The 16248-nt window shown below is 38.8% G+C and overlaps 1 protein-coding gene and 1 pseudogene across 1 annotated transcript in view; both read left to right on the plus strand.

The window, feature by feature from the left end:
• CHSY3 (chondroitin sulfate synthase 3) overlaps positions 1 to 16248 on the plus strand; it is a gene marked incomplete at its 5' end in the record, with an annotated part of 230959 nt that overhangs the window by 125789 nt on the left and 88922 nt on the right. The window lies entirely within an intron of this gene.
• LOC107183074 lies at positions 14877 to 15408 on the plus strand (annotated as a pseudogene).

The raw sequence follows: 16248 nt of genomic DNA on the forward strand, positions 1-16248 counted from the left end.
AGTGGAACAACCGGAACTGGTCGCTATGAAGGGCGTGTGCGGAACATGGTGGGCATTGGCTGCAGCGGGATGGTAGAGCAGGTGAGCAGCGACACCAGACCAAGGCAGGGTGCCAGTCGCTGTCATTGGGGTGAGCCTCTGGTGGGTACTGAAAATTCTTTCCTCCCACACACCGCAGTCCCGCCCGGCGCTCACACCTACTGCCAGTGTTGGCCCAGCTCGCACCCGCTGCAAGTCCTGAACACTCAACACCGTCAGCGGGAGCTTATGGCAGCTGCTGGCCCCAATCGCCCCTGCGGGCTTCTCCACCTCCCCCTGCTCCTGAAGGGTGATTGGGGCAGCAGCCACTGCTTGCACCCACTGCTGGCACCGGCCCCAATTGCTCCGCACCATCAGCAGGTGTGAGCCAAGCTGGGCGCCATCAGCGCATGGGAGTGGCAGCAGTGGAAGCAGGGCTGTCGGCAGACAGCGGGTGGAGGGGCATAGTGGGAGGGGCCAGGCAGGGGTGTGGAGGATGGGCCGAGACCCACCCATGTTCCTACCACAGCCTCGTGGCCCACAGTTCCTTTCAAGGTGCACGAATTCATGCACTGGGCCCCTAGTATATAAGTATATTGTACAACACAAGTTGTAGTGACTGTGGGTGGGAGTTGGTTTTTTACTAAAGTAATCACATTGTAGTTTGCTAAAACTCACAAGGAGGAATGCTAACAACAGCAAAATAGTCCCCTTCCTAAAGTCTCCTTTAATTCCACTAGGCAAATAGTTCTGTTTCCATTAAGTTTCACAATCATTTAGTATCCTATAAATTTCTCTATGAATATACCATTTTCTGTGTTTTATTAGCTATGTCTCTGTAGTTCTCTTTTGTATTATAGTTTGCATGGAGAGGCTATTTATAAAATTGGCATATCCTACACAAACTTAATAGAATGGTTTGCATACAGTGGATACTAGATATTGTCTAATTGGATGACTCTTTGAGATAAAATTTTATTCTCTCCCCTAACTTCTCAAATAGCTGCAAAATAAAGCATAAATCTGGAATATTTATGTTAAACAGACTTTTGGGGGTAGAAATGTTTAGAAGAGTTGAAATTGTTCATAGGATATAAATTGGAGGGATATGGGAAGGAAATGAATGCCTTTGAGTAACTAGATGAAATAATTGTTATTCTTTGGTGTCAAATTTTTAGATTGGAGCTCCCCCTCAACCCTGTTATCTTCCATACAAAAACAAACAAAAAATTGTGACACTAATTTAAACCAAATGTATTATTTTAAAGTGTCATTTTGCTATGTGACTATTTTCTGCTTGATCCATCTATATTTTTAAAGACATGCCTTCCAATTAAAGAGATCATTACAGGGGGTATCGCAGGACATCCTCTTTCTTGAATATTTTTTATAACATCTTTCCCCATATTTGATTCGTTTGGCTTTTCTTTTCACGCCTCCTAGCTAAATTGGCCATCCACAAGTTCTTGCTGTCTCTTCTCTAAACCATTTATTGGTTCCCATTTTCTTTTCTTTTTTTTAAAAAAAATACGTTTTTATTGGCGTTTTTTTAGAGAAAGAGGAATGGTGAATGAGGAACCAATGAGAGAGAAACAAACATCAATCCGCTGCCTCTGGCACACCTCCCACGGGGATCGAGCCCATAACCCCGGCATGTGCCCTGACCGGGAATGGAACCAGTGACCTCTTGGTGCTGGGATGACACCCCACTGAGCCACACTGGGCCGGTTCCATTTTCTTAATTTTGACACTATAAATACCATCCAATCTCAGGATGTGCGTCATGTGGCTCTTTGGGGAAAGGGCATTTCAGACAGAGGGAAAAGTCAGTGCAATAAGGTCCTGATGTGTGCCTGGATAACTCTAAGAATAACAAGAAGTTGAGAATGGTTGGTAGGTAGTAAGCCAGGAGAGTAGTAGAGGATGGTGTGTTGACAATACCATCGTGGAGCAGTGCAGGAAGCAGGAATCCTTTCATCCACGGAGGACACATGATAGCTTGGGTTAGGATGGCAGCAGTACGAGTGGTAAGAAGTGGTTAGGTGCTGGGTGTGTTTTAGAGCAGTGGTTCTCAACCTTCCTAATGCCAAGACCCTTTAATACAGTTCCTCATGTTGTGGTGACCCCCAATTGCATTGTTACAAATTGAACATAATTAAAGCATAGTGATTCATCACAAAAACAATATGTAATTATATATGTGATTTCCAATGGTCTTAGGCAACCCCTGTGAAAGGATCGTTCGACCCCCAAAGGGGTCTTGACCCACAGGTTGAGAACCGCTGTTTTAGAGTCAACAGGATTTGCTTTTGAAGTGAATGCGGGGATGTGAGAGAAAGATAAGAGTCAGAGATGACCTCGCATATTTTGACCTGGGAACTTGAGGTGGTAAGAATGATGTGGAAAGCATTTGTTTCTCCCAACTTATTCAACCGTGCAGGTGGAGAGTTGAATGTATTTACAGATATGTTTTCAAAAACTAAATGAGTGAGCAGGTGAGTGGCAATAGTTGAGGGTGTAGAGTGTTATAAAGATTACAATAAACTACCATAGATTTTAAGCTAAATAAGGAAGGAAGGGCATAAGTTAAAATAATGATTAGATTAATCAACTGTTGGTTCTAGAGGGGTTGAATAGTTGTGGTGACACTAGAAGAGTGAGTTGGAATAATGATAGAAGCTAGTCATCATAGGATGGGTTATTGGAAATTGAGATTATTGGTTGCATTTATTGGAAGATAGAGAGTATGGCTTATGAGAGAAGGGGTGAGGTAAAGTAGGATGAATTTTTATATTATTAGAAGTAAAGAGGTTAAGGATTTGAGAAGCCAAAATATTGGAAGGTTAGTTTTTGTGAATGTTGACATGATAAAGAATTATGACAGTAGTGAAGACATTTAGAGGAACCAGGGGCTAAATTTGTCAAGAGTTGAGGAACAATGGTCCAGGGTTGCCATAGTTGACTGTGACAAGGAGGGATAGTAGGTATAATTTGAAGAGAGAAAATTCAAAACTGGGTGTTTTATGGAGGAGAGAAGGGGAATATGTGCAGTGGCAGTTAAGACACCTACTGAATTTCTCTACTTGATGGTGTTGAGTTTTTAGGAGAGAAGGTTCCAGGGAAAGTGAAGCCCTCATGGCAGAGAGGGGTAAAGCAAGAAGGTGAAAAGAATGTTCAGGTAGAGAATATGAATGATTATGGTACTGGCATATCTGTGTCTCTTTTTACTCAATTTTGCTATCAGAGGCGTAGACTACATTTTATTCATCTTTGGATTTCAAGCAACCAATAAAGCATGGTTGAATGATTTCATGTTATATTGGTTGCCAAAAATTTCTAGAACTTTTTTAGAAAATATACCTGAGCTGTAGTTTAGGCTTGTGAAAGTTTAATGCTTGTCAGTCTATAAATAACTGTCCCATTGAATAACAATACTTGGCACATAAATGTCCAGGCAAACTATAAGCATGTATTGTGTGCCACTGTTTAATATTTAATTGCCAGTACCTCTTCTCACCCCTTCTTCAATGTGCCCTATTTTCATGTTGAGTTAAATTTCATTTGTACTTGGTTTTCCAGCCAACAACTAAGTGTCATTATCATACACAGAGCGCCACCAATTCTGTTAATTAGTCCTATAATTGCAAGTGGAAGAATTGAATACACTTGAGTTTCCCATGAAGATTTATAAATAAGATGGAAATCCACTAATTGCCTATTTCACTTTCAGAAGATTTCATAATTACTGAAGCGTCTCTCTGCTGCTTTAATTGATGCCTCCGACTGTAAATTATGGTCTAGGTGCTCACAGGATGGGCTCTCTTCAGTTGTGCCAATTTCCTATTTGTTAGTAGTCACCAGGAAAACAGTGTGAACTACTCCTCTAAAGCACAAAAGACTACTTAACGAAATTCTTATTCTCTTTTCTAATATAAAAATCTTTGGGGAATTCACTTACCATCTGTGGGTGAGTTTTGGGAGGGAAAAAGCAGGGCAAAAAGGATGCCAAGCAGAAAAGTCTGGGCAGATAATAGGAAACAAGGCCACCAATAATATGTTTCCTTCTGAAGAGCACAGTCTTGAATAGTATGATTCTGGGAAACATTTTCTAACAACATTCATCAGGTATGGTGGTATGTGATGTTTGTAGTCCATATATTTGTAGTCTGCCATTGTCAGGGTTTAGGTCAAAGATCTGATCCTTTGCTTTAGGTAAGCTGATAGACTGTATTAAAAATAACTAACACTTATTGACCACTCTCTACACCAGGTGCTGTTCTAAGCACCTTCTATGTAGTATTTCATTGAATTTTCACAACAACACTATGAGGTGAGAACTATTACCAAATTCATTTTTCAGATAAAGAAACCAGAAGCCAGAAGTAACTTTCTTAAGGTCCCCAAGCTAGTAGGTGTTAGGACTGGCAGAGCCGGTAGTCATGTTACTGGACAGGGAGGGATCAGGTCTAGAGCAAGTCTGCCTGTAGTGTGTGGGTTCTTGACTTTATGCAGGGAAGAGTTCACAATATGAGCCCAGGTGACTTTGAGAGTACGTTTATTAAAGCTGGGGACAGTGAAATAAGGAAGGGCCTAAGATAAAAGAAGGAACAGGAGAGAGCCGGGGCAGGGCTGCTTTGGCCTCTAGAAACATTATGGGAAAGAAGTGAGTCACATGGGGCTGCTGTCAGCTCTCTGGAAGTCAGAGAAAAGGGGGCCTTGACCACAGGTTCAGAGGTTTAGCCTGGGATGAGCTTCTGCTGCCCGCTGCTCCCCTGATTGCAAATCCCATGGGGTCCCTTAGAGTTTAGGAAATGCACACCTATAGGGTGAAAAGGGGGGCGGGGAGGGAAAGGCAGAGGTCTGGTCTCAGGAGAGAGAGAGAAAGACCTGGGCCCTCCACCTTGAGGGGTTTTAAAGGCTGGACGTTTAGGGGAGAATCTCAATAGAATATTCACCTGCTTTTCCAGGTGTGCCCTTCCAGGATTGTGGTCTCCACTGATTGGTCAGTGCCAGGGTAAGGTGCCATGAGTGGTTTTGCTACTTTTCTGGACTTGGAGCTGAAATGCAACTGAAGCCTAGTTGTTACCTCTAGGGAGGAAAGGTCAGGGGAGTCTAAACTGCATGACCAGCAATATGCCCGGGGAGGAAAGGCCACCCTGGGGCAAGGTCTGGCGCCAGTTTTGCCTGTTGCTAGGCACCTGGGGCTTTCCACCCTGGTGACCTTCTGTATGTGGCTGTAAGTTGCTCAGCTAGTTTGTTCAACTGTCTGTCTCAGTTTCCCTATTCCACTTGTTAGGGAGTTTTCCTAGGGCCGTACTATCCTGCCTTGTTCTGACCTGAGAGCCCACCCTGAATTACACCTCAAAGATGTAGTTCTTTATGAACAAGCTGTTCAAGAAGGAAGGCTTATGCCTAAGTTAGTTTAATGATATGCTAGAGCTTTTTCTAATAGTTGTATATATTTGTGATTTCATTGGTTTGTTTACTGATTTTAAATGTTTTATTGAGTGCTTATTATGTCAGTACCATAAATGACCTTGAAGAGCAAGCAGCCCACCTCTCCTTGTACCCTCTTGTCTTGCTGCACTTCTAATACACACTCAGGGATGTTAAATTCTCCACAGAGTTTTATATCAAAAAAATAGGTAGAAATCTTGTTATATAGTTATATCATAGAAACTCACATTTCAATGTAATGGAGTTTATTGTTCCCAGTAGGAATTCATTAAAATACATGCTAAATAAGTGAAATGGAGATATTTCAGGTTAATGAAAATGCTCAAATACATAAAGGTAGTTATTTGAAAAACTGGAACTGAAACTGGTAGTGTGCAACTCCCAGACAAGCCTCCAAGAAATTGTCAATACAAAAATGGGAAAATGGTTTATAGTGTCCCCAACACAAGTTAAAGGAATGGGTTCTTTTTTAGTTCAAGATTTTTTTTATTGATTTTTAGAGAGGAAGGAAGGGAGAGGAGAAAAACAATCTGAGAGTGAAACATTGATTGGCTGCCTCCTGCACGCCCCCAGCCACCTTCTGCACACCCCAGGGCATGTGGCATGTGCTCTGGCCTGGAATTGAACCAGCAACCTTTTGGTGTATGGGACGACACCTAATCAACTGAGCTACCCAGCCAGAGAAAGAAGTGGATTCTTGGATAGTCTCTGTACATGATTAGGAATGGTGCCTTAAAAAAATACAACTATTCTTTAAGCATCCTAATTTCCGTAAACATTGAACAGAACAGCAGATGCTTAATTTGGAGCAGGCTTTTAAAAAATAAGATAGCTTGATGTATATCTGAATAATATTTAATTTTTTTAATTTGGGGGACTTATCATGGACTTAAAATCCTTTTCTGTGATTTGTTCCAAATTTTCTTCTTAGTATCAAAGATTTATTTTTCTGCAGTTATTTGGACACATATTTATTTCTCCACACACGGTCACTACAGCATGACAAATGATCCAAGTCACTTTCAGCCAACCTAATTCTACTATATTTCCCCACAAATGATGGTGGTAGGAAGAAGATATAGAGATTTAACAATGTAAAAACCTGGAACTTTTTACCTTATTTATTAGGAGATATTTTTCCTCTTTTTTCCCAGACCTCCCTTCTGCCATCAGTCACAATATTTTTTTCTTCAGTTGGGTATACATTGATTTTTTTTTCCCAAGTAGATATTTGCTGTTTTATTTTTAAATTGTTTTATTGATTACAGTATTACAAAGAGTATTATATATGTCTCTCTTTTTTTTCTCCCCTTGACCTTCTCCTAGCTTCCCCTACCCCCCAGTGTCTTGTGTCCATTGGTTATGCTTATATGCTTGCATACAAGTCCTTCGGTTGATCACATTGATTTTCTATACCATTTATTATTTTCTGTTATAGTCTGTTGCTACTAAAAAAACAATCTTCAAAATGTGGCTTAAATGAGAATGATTCTTTTTCAATACTTAAGTAGTATTTAAGTAAAATGTATACAAGAACTTTTATAGCAATGTTAGATTATTTTATGTCATAGATTAAACTTTTAAGTCAAAGATATTCATAAATGATAAACATTCGCTAAAGTGAGTTTTTTAACCTTCAGTTTTAAATTAAGTAGACTGAAACTTACTTGTTTTTATAAAGTTAGAAAGACACATTGTACCTTGCTTCTTTTTTATAATGGTACTCTTAATCCTGTTGATGTTTCATATTTTCTGAACAGTCAGGCTCTTGAGAGGGGTAATTGCCATCTCACATTTGGTAATATCATCTGTAATGAATACCAGACCTGAGACTAAGTGGTTTTATTTTGTTCCTCCCTTTCTCCCCATCCCATTACTTTCATATTTTATCAATTATCTGTCTTACAAGTGATATAAATTGACACAGCCCTCGTTGGTTTTGAGGATTTATTGAGAAAAGACTGGGTGGCTTGCTCAGTCGAAGGAAGAGCCGACCAACATGGCTTGGGAAGGCAGTAGCGAAGGTAGCTCTGGGTGCCACAGCAGCACGCGGTGCTGGCCCTGTACGGCAGGTCACTGCCAATGACTTCCTATTCCTGGCTTCTCCATCCGAATGTGAAGTTCCTAGGGGAGAGAATTTGAGTGTTCGGGGGTCTTCACCCTGGGTTGGTAAGCTCTGGTCAGGAGCAGGGCTTCGGGGCACACATATCATCAGACATCAAAGACCGTTTCACAGAAAGGAGAGTGACTTTGAGTGGGCAGCCGTCTTTAGGAGTATCTGCAATAATTGTTCATATCGCTTCCCTAGAAAGGAAATGAGAAATTCCACCCAATTAAAGGATTTACACACGTGCGCACACACTCACACCAAGGAGAACGTATGTTCACTCTGCTTTGGATAACATATAGTGTAAACCTTGGTTAACATTTACTAATAGATCTATATTACAATGAATGACTTCTACTTTTTATTGATTATGTTAACCTAGAGTTTGAAATTATCACTGGCCAAAGAAATAAGACTTGCAAGGAATTTTTTGGTTATTTGTATAACTAATTCATGCTTCTGTTTTCTACTGTCAGAAAGAAAAATCACAGTTCAAGTAGAGAAAAAGGTGATTTATATTAGTTCAGTAACAACCATAGTGCAGACATGTTGAGGAAAAGTATTCAGTTTTAGCCATTTTAGCATCCATAGAATCTAGTGCCAGAGTCTATTCCAGACTAGAACTCAATAATTATTTTTTGAATGAATAAATAAATGGATGAAATACCCAAAATATGTGCACATATTTTATTCTGTCTATAAGCATGTTGTCATAGAAAATTCATTTATTCCCTGTTAGGCTATCCAGATTTTAATCACCTTTAAATTAATTTAGCAGAGCTTAAAACCTAAGTACTAATTAGCTCATTAAATAGACAATGTTATCAAAGAGACAGAAATGTCCAAGTTCAGGCTTGTCATCAAAGAGGCTGTGCGTGAACACATGTACACACGGGCACACACCTGCATATCATCTTTCCAGATGTGGGACATAAATTTATTTGAAGATCTAAGACTGTTTAGGAGGAAGTTATTTTTAATACTCATTTACAACTAAAAGAATGGTCAGGAACAGAATATACATTTCCATTTCATTAATTATATTAAACAAAAAGAGCTTACATGAAGCAGTTTTCTCAGAGAACTTTTTTCCTTGTCTTTGGTGTGCCAAGGCCTATTAGGCAAGTATATACATACGCATTTTTGCTGACTTGGATATTTAATGTTTGTGTAATTTTAGGCTGTATTTGTATGATTCATTATATACCACTAGACTTCTTCTTTGTTTTATTATTGTTGGATTAAAGTTCCAGGTTATATAACATATTCTATACTCTGCTCCAGATATAGCTAGTAGGTAAGAATCTCATAATTTGGAAAACAAAAATTTCTACTGCTTACATTTATGTTTCCATTTCTAATCACCAATTTTTTCTAAAGTAAGATTTTGTCTGATAAAATTCCTCTGTAACTAAAACATAATGAATTACCTTTGAAATTTTTGATATTTCAACAAGAGGTCACATTGTTACCATTACTACTATAGTATTTGCATTTGGCATTTATCTTAATTTTTTAAATTAAATCTTTATTGTTGAAATCCCTCCCACACACCCTCCCCCAGCTTCCCTCTGAAGTTCTATAGTCTGTTCTATGCTTGTATGTCTCCGGATCTATTTTGTTCGTCAATTTATCTTAAATTTTTGTAGAAACATTAACATTTTGATGAAACTTATATGTGTATATGTGCAATATATTTCTGTGTATTATATCTATTTTATGGTTATAGAGTTAGAAACAATGACATCACATGTCTAAGAAAAATGCACTAATAGTAGCTATAATGAAAAATTGGATTTTATAGTTTATGGGCTATCTTACAAGCACAGTACCATTCTTCAGAATTTCAGAAACATTTTTCCATTCAATATTAACTTACTGGACTATTGTCTATGCAAATGTTTCTCTTCATGAAAAACATATATACATATATAATAAAGATAAAACATAAGATTTTTCTGAAGAAAAAATATTTTCATTCAATTTGGATTATTGGTATGCACTCATTGTTATGCACTCAAAGAAATGGTAGCTATTAAACTAATTAAGTAATTTGAGCTGTTCCTAGAATTGATTAGATATTGATTGTGTTATCAAGCTACTTGCTAGTGAAGACTAGAAAATGGGTGTTTAGCCAAAAATGAGCCAATATTAGGGCACATGATTGAAAAACAAAGACTTGGATGAACAAATACTCCAAATCTAGTTTTTCCTGGTTCATCACAGTGCATTCCCATTTATTTTTCTGGCTAAAATCATGAAATAAAAACAGCTTTTAAGTACAAACATGCAATTAATTATAGAAGTCAGTGCCGTTTTGAAATGATTAAATACAATTGATTTTATTGAAAGTTGAAACTGGAAAATAATTTTTCAGTCAGTACTCATTTATTTGGTTAAAGGCTGTATTCTTAACTTATTTATTATAGTTTTACAAAAATAAATTTAACTTTTAATACTTTGGTAAAATATACAGATCTTCAATACTGTTGAAGTGCTAGCAAAAGTAAGATAAATCACAGTAGAGTTAAAGCTGTAATCAGCAACAAAATAAAGCCCTGACTGGTTTGGCTCAGTGGATAAAACGTCCGCCTACGGACTGAAGGGCCCAGGGTTTGATTCCAGTCAAGGGCATGTATCTTGGTTGTGGGCACATCCCGAGTAAGGGGTGTGCAGGAGGCAGCTGATCGATGTTTCTAACTCTCTATCCCTCTCCCTTCTTCTCTGTAAAAAAATCAATAAAATACATTTTTTTTAAAAAAACAGCCAGGAATAAACACAGTAAGAACAGTCAGATTTTGACTGCTTTTGGTAAAGATTGGGTCAGTTTTTTTATTCCTTTTTATTTGCAGGGGATAGGGTTTGGAAGTTCCATGCATGGGTCCTATGTCAATGCCTTTTAACTATATCTTTTAAAAAAATATATGTACATATATTTTATTGATTTCTTACAAAGAGGAAGGGAGAGGGATAGAGAGTTAGAAACATCGATAAGAGAGAAACATCAATCAGCTGCCTCCTGCACACTCCCTATTGGGTATGTGCCTGCAACCAAGGTACATGCCCTTGACTGGAATCGAACCCTGGGCCCTTCAGTCCGCAGGCCGACGCTCTGTCCATTGAACCAAACCAGTTAGGGCTTAACTGTATCTTTTTAAAGATGATATCAACTTTTAAAAAATGTGGGGAATCCAATATGATAATAAATTGACATTGACAATAAATCAGTATAATATTCTCTTGGTAATAGCACTATTTAGAGAGCCTCATAAGCACATCTGTTGTTTTTTTAACTAATTGGAAAACCAGTAAGGGCACATTTTTATAACTGTATACCAAAAGTATCTTGTTCAATGAAATAGTAGCTAGTTTTTTGGTATGGCCTAGTCTTAAATTTAGATGTTTGCCTAGAAATGAATGAAGGTTTCCATTCAAAATTAAATTTTAAACTCGACATTTGCATATTTTCAGGAAAAGATTCGAGCCCATCCTTTGAACAGTTTGGACAGTATTAATAAATGAGGAAAAATACCCACCATGTCTGTGTGAGAAAACTAAACAGTTTTATTTCACCTCATAATACAGAACAAAGTTCATACAGCTGAGTAGAAAAATATCACCATTGGCAAAATTGAAATCAGTATAATAGTATTTTCCAAATTTTCATGTTGGAGAGTATATTGCACAAAGTTTTCAAAGCATATTCACATTTATTTTTTACTTTATTCTCATAATAAATTTCACAGATAGGAGAAATGAGATACAGAGATTTGAAGTGACAAACCTACATTTACAAAACTTCTACCTAAAGACCAATAGTCTCCAAATGGGGGTCAGACTTTAGTTCTATTGACTTCTTGTTTCCTTGTCTGTCCTCATAAAATGAAACCACATTAGATAATCTAACAATTCTCTTTCAGCTGGAATTCAGCTGTCAGCTCTTTCACAGTACACTGCCTAATAGGAGATATGGTACACATTTCTAGAAGACACGACAACATTGTAAAATAAAACTGTAACAACACCAGGAAATAAGAGGATAGATTTGGATATAAACAAATTAACTATCTTCAAATCTTGGAACTGATGAAAGTAAAATATTCATAGAATATGGAATTGCTATATAATTCCTCCAAAAGTATATATGAAGGTCAAACTATATATGTGTGGAAAATATTTGGAATACTCCTATTTATTGGCTCTGAAAATAGGAAACAGTTTGCTCTAGTAAATGGTCTTGGGAGAAGAAATAATTTGTTAAAGACTATAAGATGTTTACATTCACCTACTAGTGGCATAAGTGTTCAGTACTGTCACACAAAAATCTTGCTTCTACACTTAGGATCCAACAGTTATTGAGTGCAATTGGAAGATTTGCTTTTTAAAAATATATTTTTATTAATATCAGAGAGAAAGGGAGAAGGAAGAGGGAGAGAGAGAGATGACACATCAATGATGAGAGAGAATCATTGATCAGCTGCCTCCTGCATGCCCCACACTGGGGATCAAGCGCACAACCCAGGCATGTTCCTTGACCAGGAATTGAACCTCCTGGTTCACAGGTTGACGCTCAACCACTGAGCCACACTGGCTTGGTGTGGAGGCAGGCTCACCCAGAGTTCCCTGCCCTTCCCTGAGTCACTGAATTGTTCAGACTGACTGCCTTCTACAGAGTATGGCACCAGGATCGGGCCTAAGCCAACAGTCGGACATCCCTCACGCAGTCCCGGACCCCTCTGGGGACGTAGCAGTGCGCCAGGCAGCAGGAAGCCAGGGAGGAGCTTGAATCAGGGCTGGGCGTCGGGCTGCTCATCTGGGTGCGCTGCGTCTGCTGCTGCAGCCGCTCAGTAGTGCTGCCAAGGAATCTGGAGAGGCTCCCGCTGTGGCAGCCACGCTCACCATCTGTGAGCCCTGCTTCTGCTAAGCGGTGCTCCCGCTGTGGGAGCGCACTGACCACCAGGGGGAAGCTCCTGTGTTGAGCGTCAGTGTGGTGGTCAGTGTGCCTCATAGTGACCAGTCGTTCTGCTATAATGGTCGCTTAGGCTTTATATATATAGATAAAGAGGAAAGCTGAGTGTCTCAGAGTGACCAGTTGGAGTGGAACAAATACATAACAATAATAATAATAATTAAGTAGAAAAAGTCAGAAGATGGGGAGCACTTATCAAGCATTTTGGCTTCATAACCACATGCCTTCGGACAAGTTACCCTGAGCTTGTTGCATCATTTGTAAATAAAATAAGAATTTCCTGTCTTACTGGAATATTGTTAGGATGAAATGGACTAAAAGGACTTTGAGACTATAAAGTCTCACATACAGTGAGATACTGTGCCATTTGTTTTAAAACTACTGTCATTTTTCCCAACAACAGAAAAGGGATATTTTGGTATACAGACCTTAAATGTGCATAAAATGTTTCAGGTCCAGGGAACTCATTATTCTTTCCTTGCTTTACAGGAAAAATTTAAACACTTTCCCTTTTTTGTAATCTTGGACCTGAAGTTAAAATAAGACACTTTGCTTTTTTAACAATCTGGTGCTCAGAATACCTTAAAACTAATTGAAATACAGTCATAATACAATAAAGCTGTATGAAATTTAAGGAGATCGGTTGTATTTACATATCATATACTTTAATTACTTTAGCTAACACAATAGTCTTCAGTCAATAGAAAAACATTCCTTTTGGGATATAGCAAAGTTCCTCTTTGTTCCTTTTCTCCTGATCTTTTTTAAATTCTCCAGGTGGACTAATTTCCTTTCCCTATTCATTCAAACTTTTATTTTTCAAGTGGCTATTATATACAGAAGACATTTTGCTAAGCACCATGAAGAATATAATGACAAAACAGGTATATATCTTGACTTCAAATTGCTTAGCTTCTAGTAGGGTAAAGGTAAATCAGTGGAAGATGCGTATTACATACAAAATGCGAAGAAGACAGTAGTGCCTTGGGAAATGGGACAGTGCTTACTGTGCCATCTTTGAGGAGGACAGGGCCATGCCAGTGGCATGAGATTAAATAAGGCCTGTGTCACCTGAGGTCCTTTCCATATGGGCCACAATAATTTATTCATATTACTTGTGAGAGTTATGTTGCTCAGTATGTCACATTTAATGACATACAACCTGAATTTATCATGGTTTCCTAAAATACTATTTATACTATTTTTATTTAACCCGATTTTCCTACTTCTTTTAAGGGTATTGCCCTCATCTCAGATATGGAGGCTTAAAGTCTTCTAATCTTTAATTCTTCCCCATTTCCATGTCCAGACTTTGAATCTATGTCTTTTTAAAATATATATATATATTTATTGATTTTAGAGAGGAAGGGTGAGGGACAGAGAGAAACATCAATGATGAGAGACAATCATTGATTGGCTGCCTCCTGCATGCCCCCTACTGGGGATTGAGCCCACAACCCAGCCATGGGCCCTTGACCAGAATCAAACCCGGGACCAGTCAGTACACAGGCTGACGCTCTACCCACTGAGCCAAACCAGCTAGGGCCGAATCTATGTCTTATATGAAACTACATTTTGTCTACCTATTGCCTTCCTGGTTCAGGCCTCGCTTTGAGCTACTTCCCACTTTGTACATGGACCCTATGCCATTGCTCTTCCCTCCACCTGGAATGCCCTTCCTCTACAGTTATTTAAGTTATTTTCTGATGCTGTAAACAGCTGGCGCACATGCAGTCTTGTCCACGAACCTTTTCTGTCCTCCATTTCACCGTGCACCATGGCATCGGGCTTCAGGACATCCCGGCCTCCCTGCTAACGTGAGTCTCTTTTTTCAAAATCCCATGGACCTCAGTTTCTCCTTCTTTCGTGGCTCCATCCCATAGGACACCACATCATAATTACTTGAGAACATTCTTGATTTCTTAACTAGCTTAAAGGGCCCTACTGGAAAAGGACTGTTTCTTTTCATTTTGGTATCCTGAGTCATGTAGAGTAAGAGAGTAATAAATATTTGTGTATGAATGAATGCATGAATGCTTAACCATAGGTAATTTCAGACTTAAATGATTTAACAACATTTCCTTGATATTCATTTTAGTAATATTTCTACATACATACTTTAAAAATTCTCTAAAGAAAAATACGTGTTTAGATACACGTACATGTAGAGTTACTTGAAATTTACTCTCAAATGAAAGTGAGCCTGTCTTCTTCCTAAGGATGCTCCATTACTCCTGCTGGGATTTGAATGGGACGTTTGGGGTGGGGGGTTGATGGCTGTTCCTTTGAGTTAAAAATGTTAGACTAGGGACCCTTTTTATGAAGATGGCACCAAAAGATAAGAAGGAGGCCCCTGCCCCTCCCAAAGCCGAAGCCAAAGCAAAGGCTTTGAAGGCAAAAAAAGCAGTGTTGAAAGGCGTCCACAGCCACACAAAAAAGAAGATCCGCACATCACCCACTTTCCGACGGCCAAAGACACTAAGGCTACGGAGGCAGCCTAAGGCTCTGGAGGCAGCTTAAATATCCTTGGAAGAGCGCACCCAGGAGAAACAAGCTTGACCACTATACCATCATCAAACTCCCCCGACTACCGAGTCAGCCATGAAGAAGATAGAAGACAATACTACACTAGTGTTCATTGCCGACGTCAAGGCCATCAAGCTCCAGATCAAACAGGCTGTGAAGAAGCTCTATGACATGAAGTGGCCAAGGTCAATGCCCTGATCAGGCCTGATGGCGAGAAGAAGGCGTATGTTCGACTGGCTCCTGACTGTGATGCTTTGGATATTGCCAACAAAATTGCAATCATCTAAACTGAGTCCAGCTGCCTAATTCTAAATATGAAAATTTTACACTGCAATAAAAAAATGTTAGACTAGGAAAAATAGTGACAAAAATAGATGGAAGAGGCCTATAAATAGCACACACGGCCGGAAGAGAATTATGGACTGCTTCACAAAATTTTTAAAATTCCATACCTACATTCCCAGTGATTCAGGAATTTGCTTTCATTTCAACCACATATACAGTAGGAAGATATACTGGCAACTCCCCCTCCTTACAACTTGCAGTAGCTAGATACCATAATATGGCTGGAGTGTGGCAGAGGCCAAGACAGAAATGTTAAAGGAGATTAGTAGAATAAATATGGGACATCGTCCTTGTGAAGGTGTTGATCCAAACATCTGTATATGTCATATGCAAAGGAGTTATGAAACAATTAATATTCTCCACCTTTCAAGACAGTATGTTTAGTTCAGAGAAGTCAACAAGAAAAGGAACTGGAAAATTCTTAGTGCACATTATACATTATATACAAGCAGGTGTTTTATCCTGATAAATCTTGAGATTATTCAAGAAATCTGAATATCAACAGGGATAATTCAGAAGTACCCATATTACCCATTAAAGATCATATAACCCTAAATACATGATGCTTAATTATTGTGTCCAGCTTTTTAAATTAATCTACTAGTAGTTTTGAGATATATATATAATCAGAAGTTCTCAGCCTATGGGTCCCAACCCCTTTGGGGGTCGAATGACCCTTTCACAGGGGTCGCCTAAGACCATAAGAAAACACATATATAATTACATATTGTTTTTGTGATTAATAACTATGCTTTAATTATGTTCAATTTGTAACAATGAAATTGGGGGTCACCACAAAATGAGGAACTGTATTAAAGGGTTGTGG

Source organism: Myotis davidii, unplaced genomic scaffold (assembly GCF_000327345.1).
Source record: "Myotis davidii unplaced genomic scaffold, ASM32734v1 scaffold319, whole genome shotgun sequence".
Taxonomy (NCBI): domain Eukaryota; kingdom Metazoa; phylum Chordata; class Mammalia; order Chiroptera; family Vespertilionidae; genus Myotis; species Myotis davidii.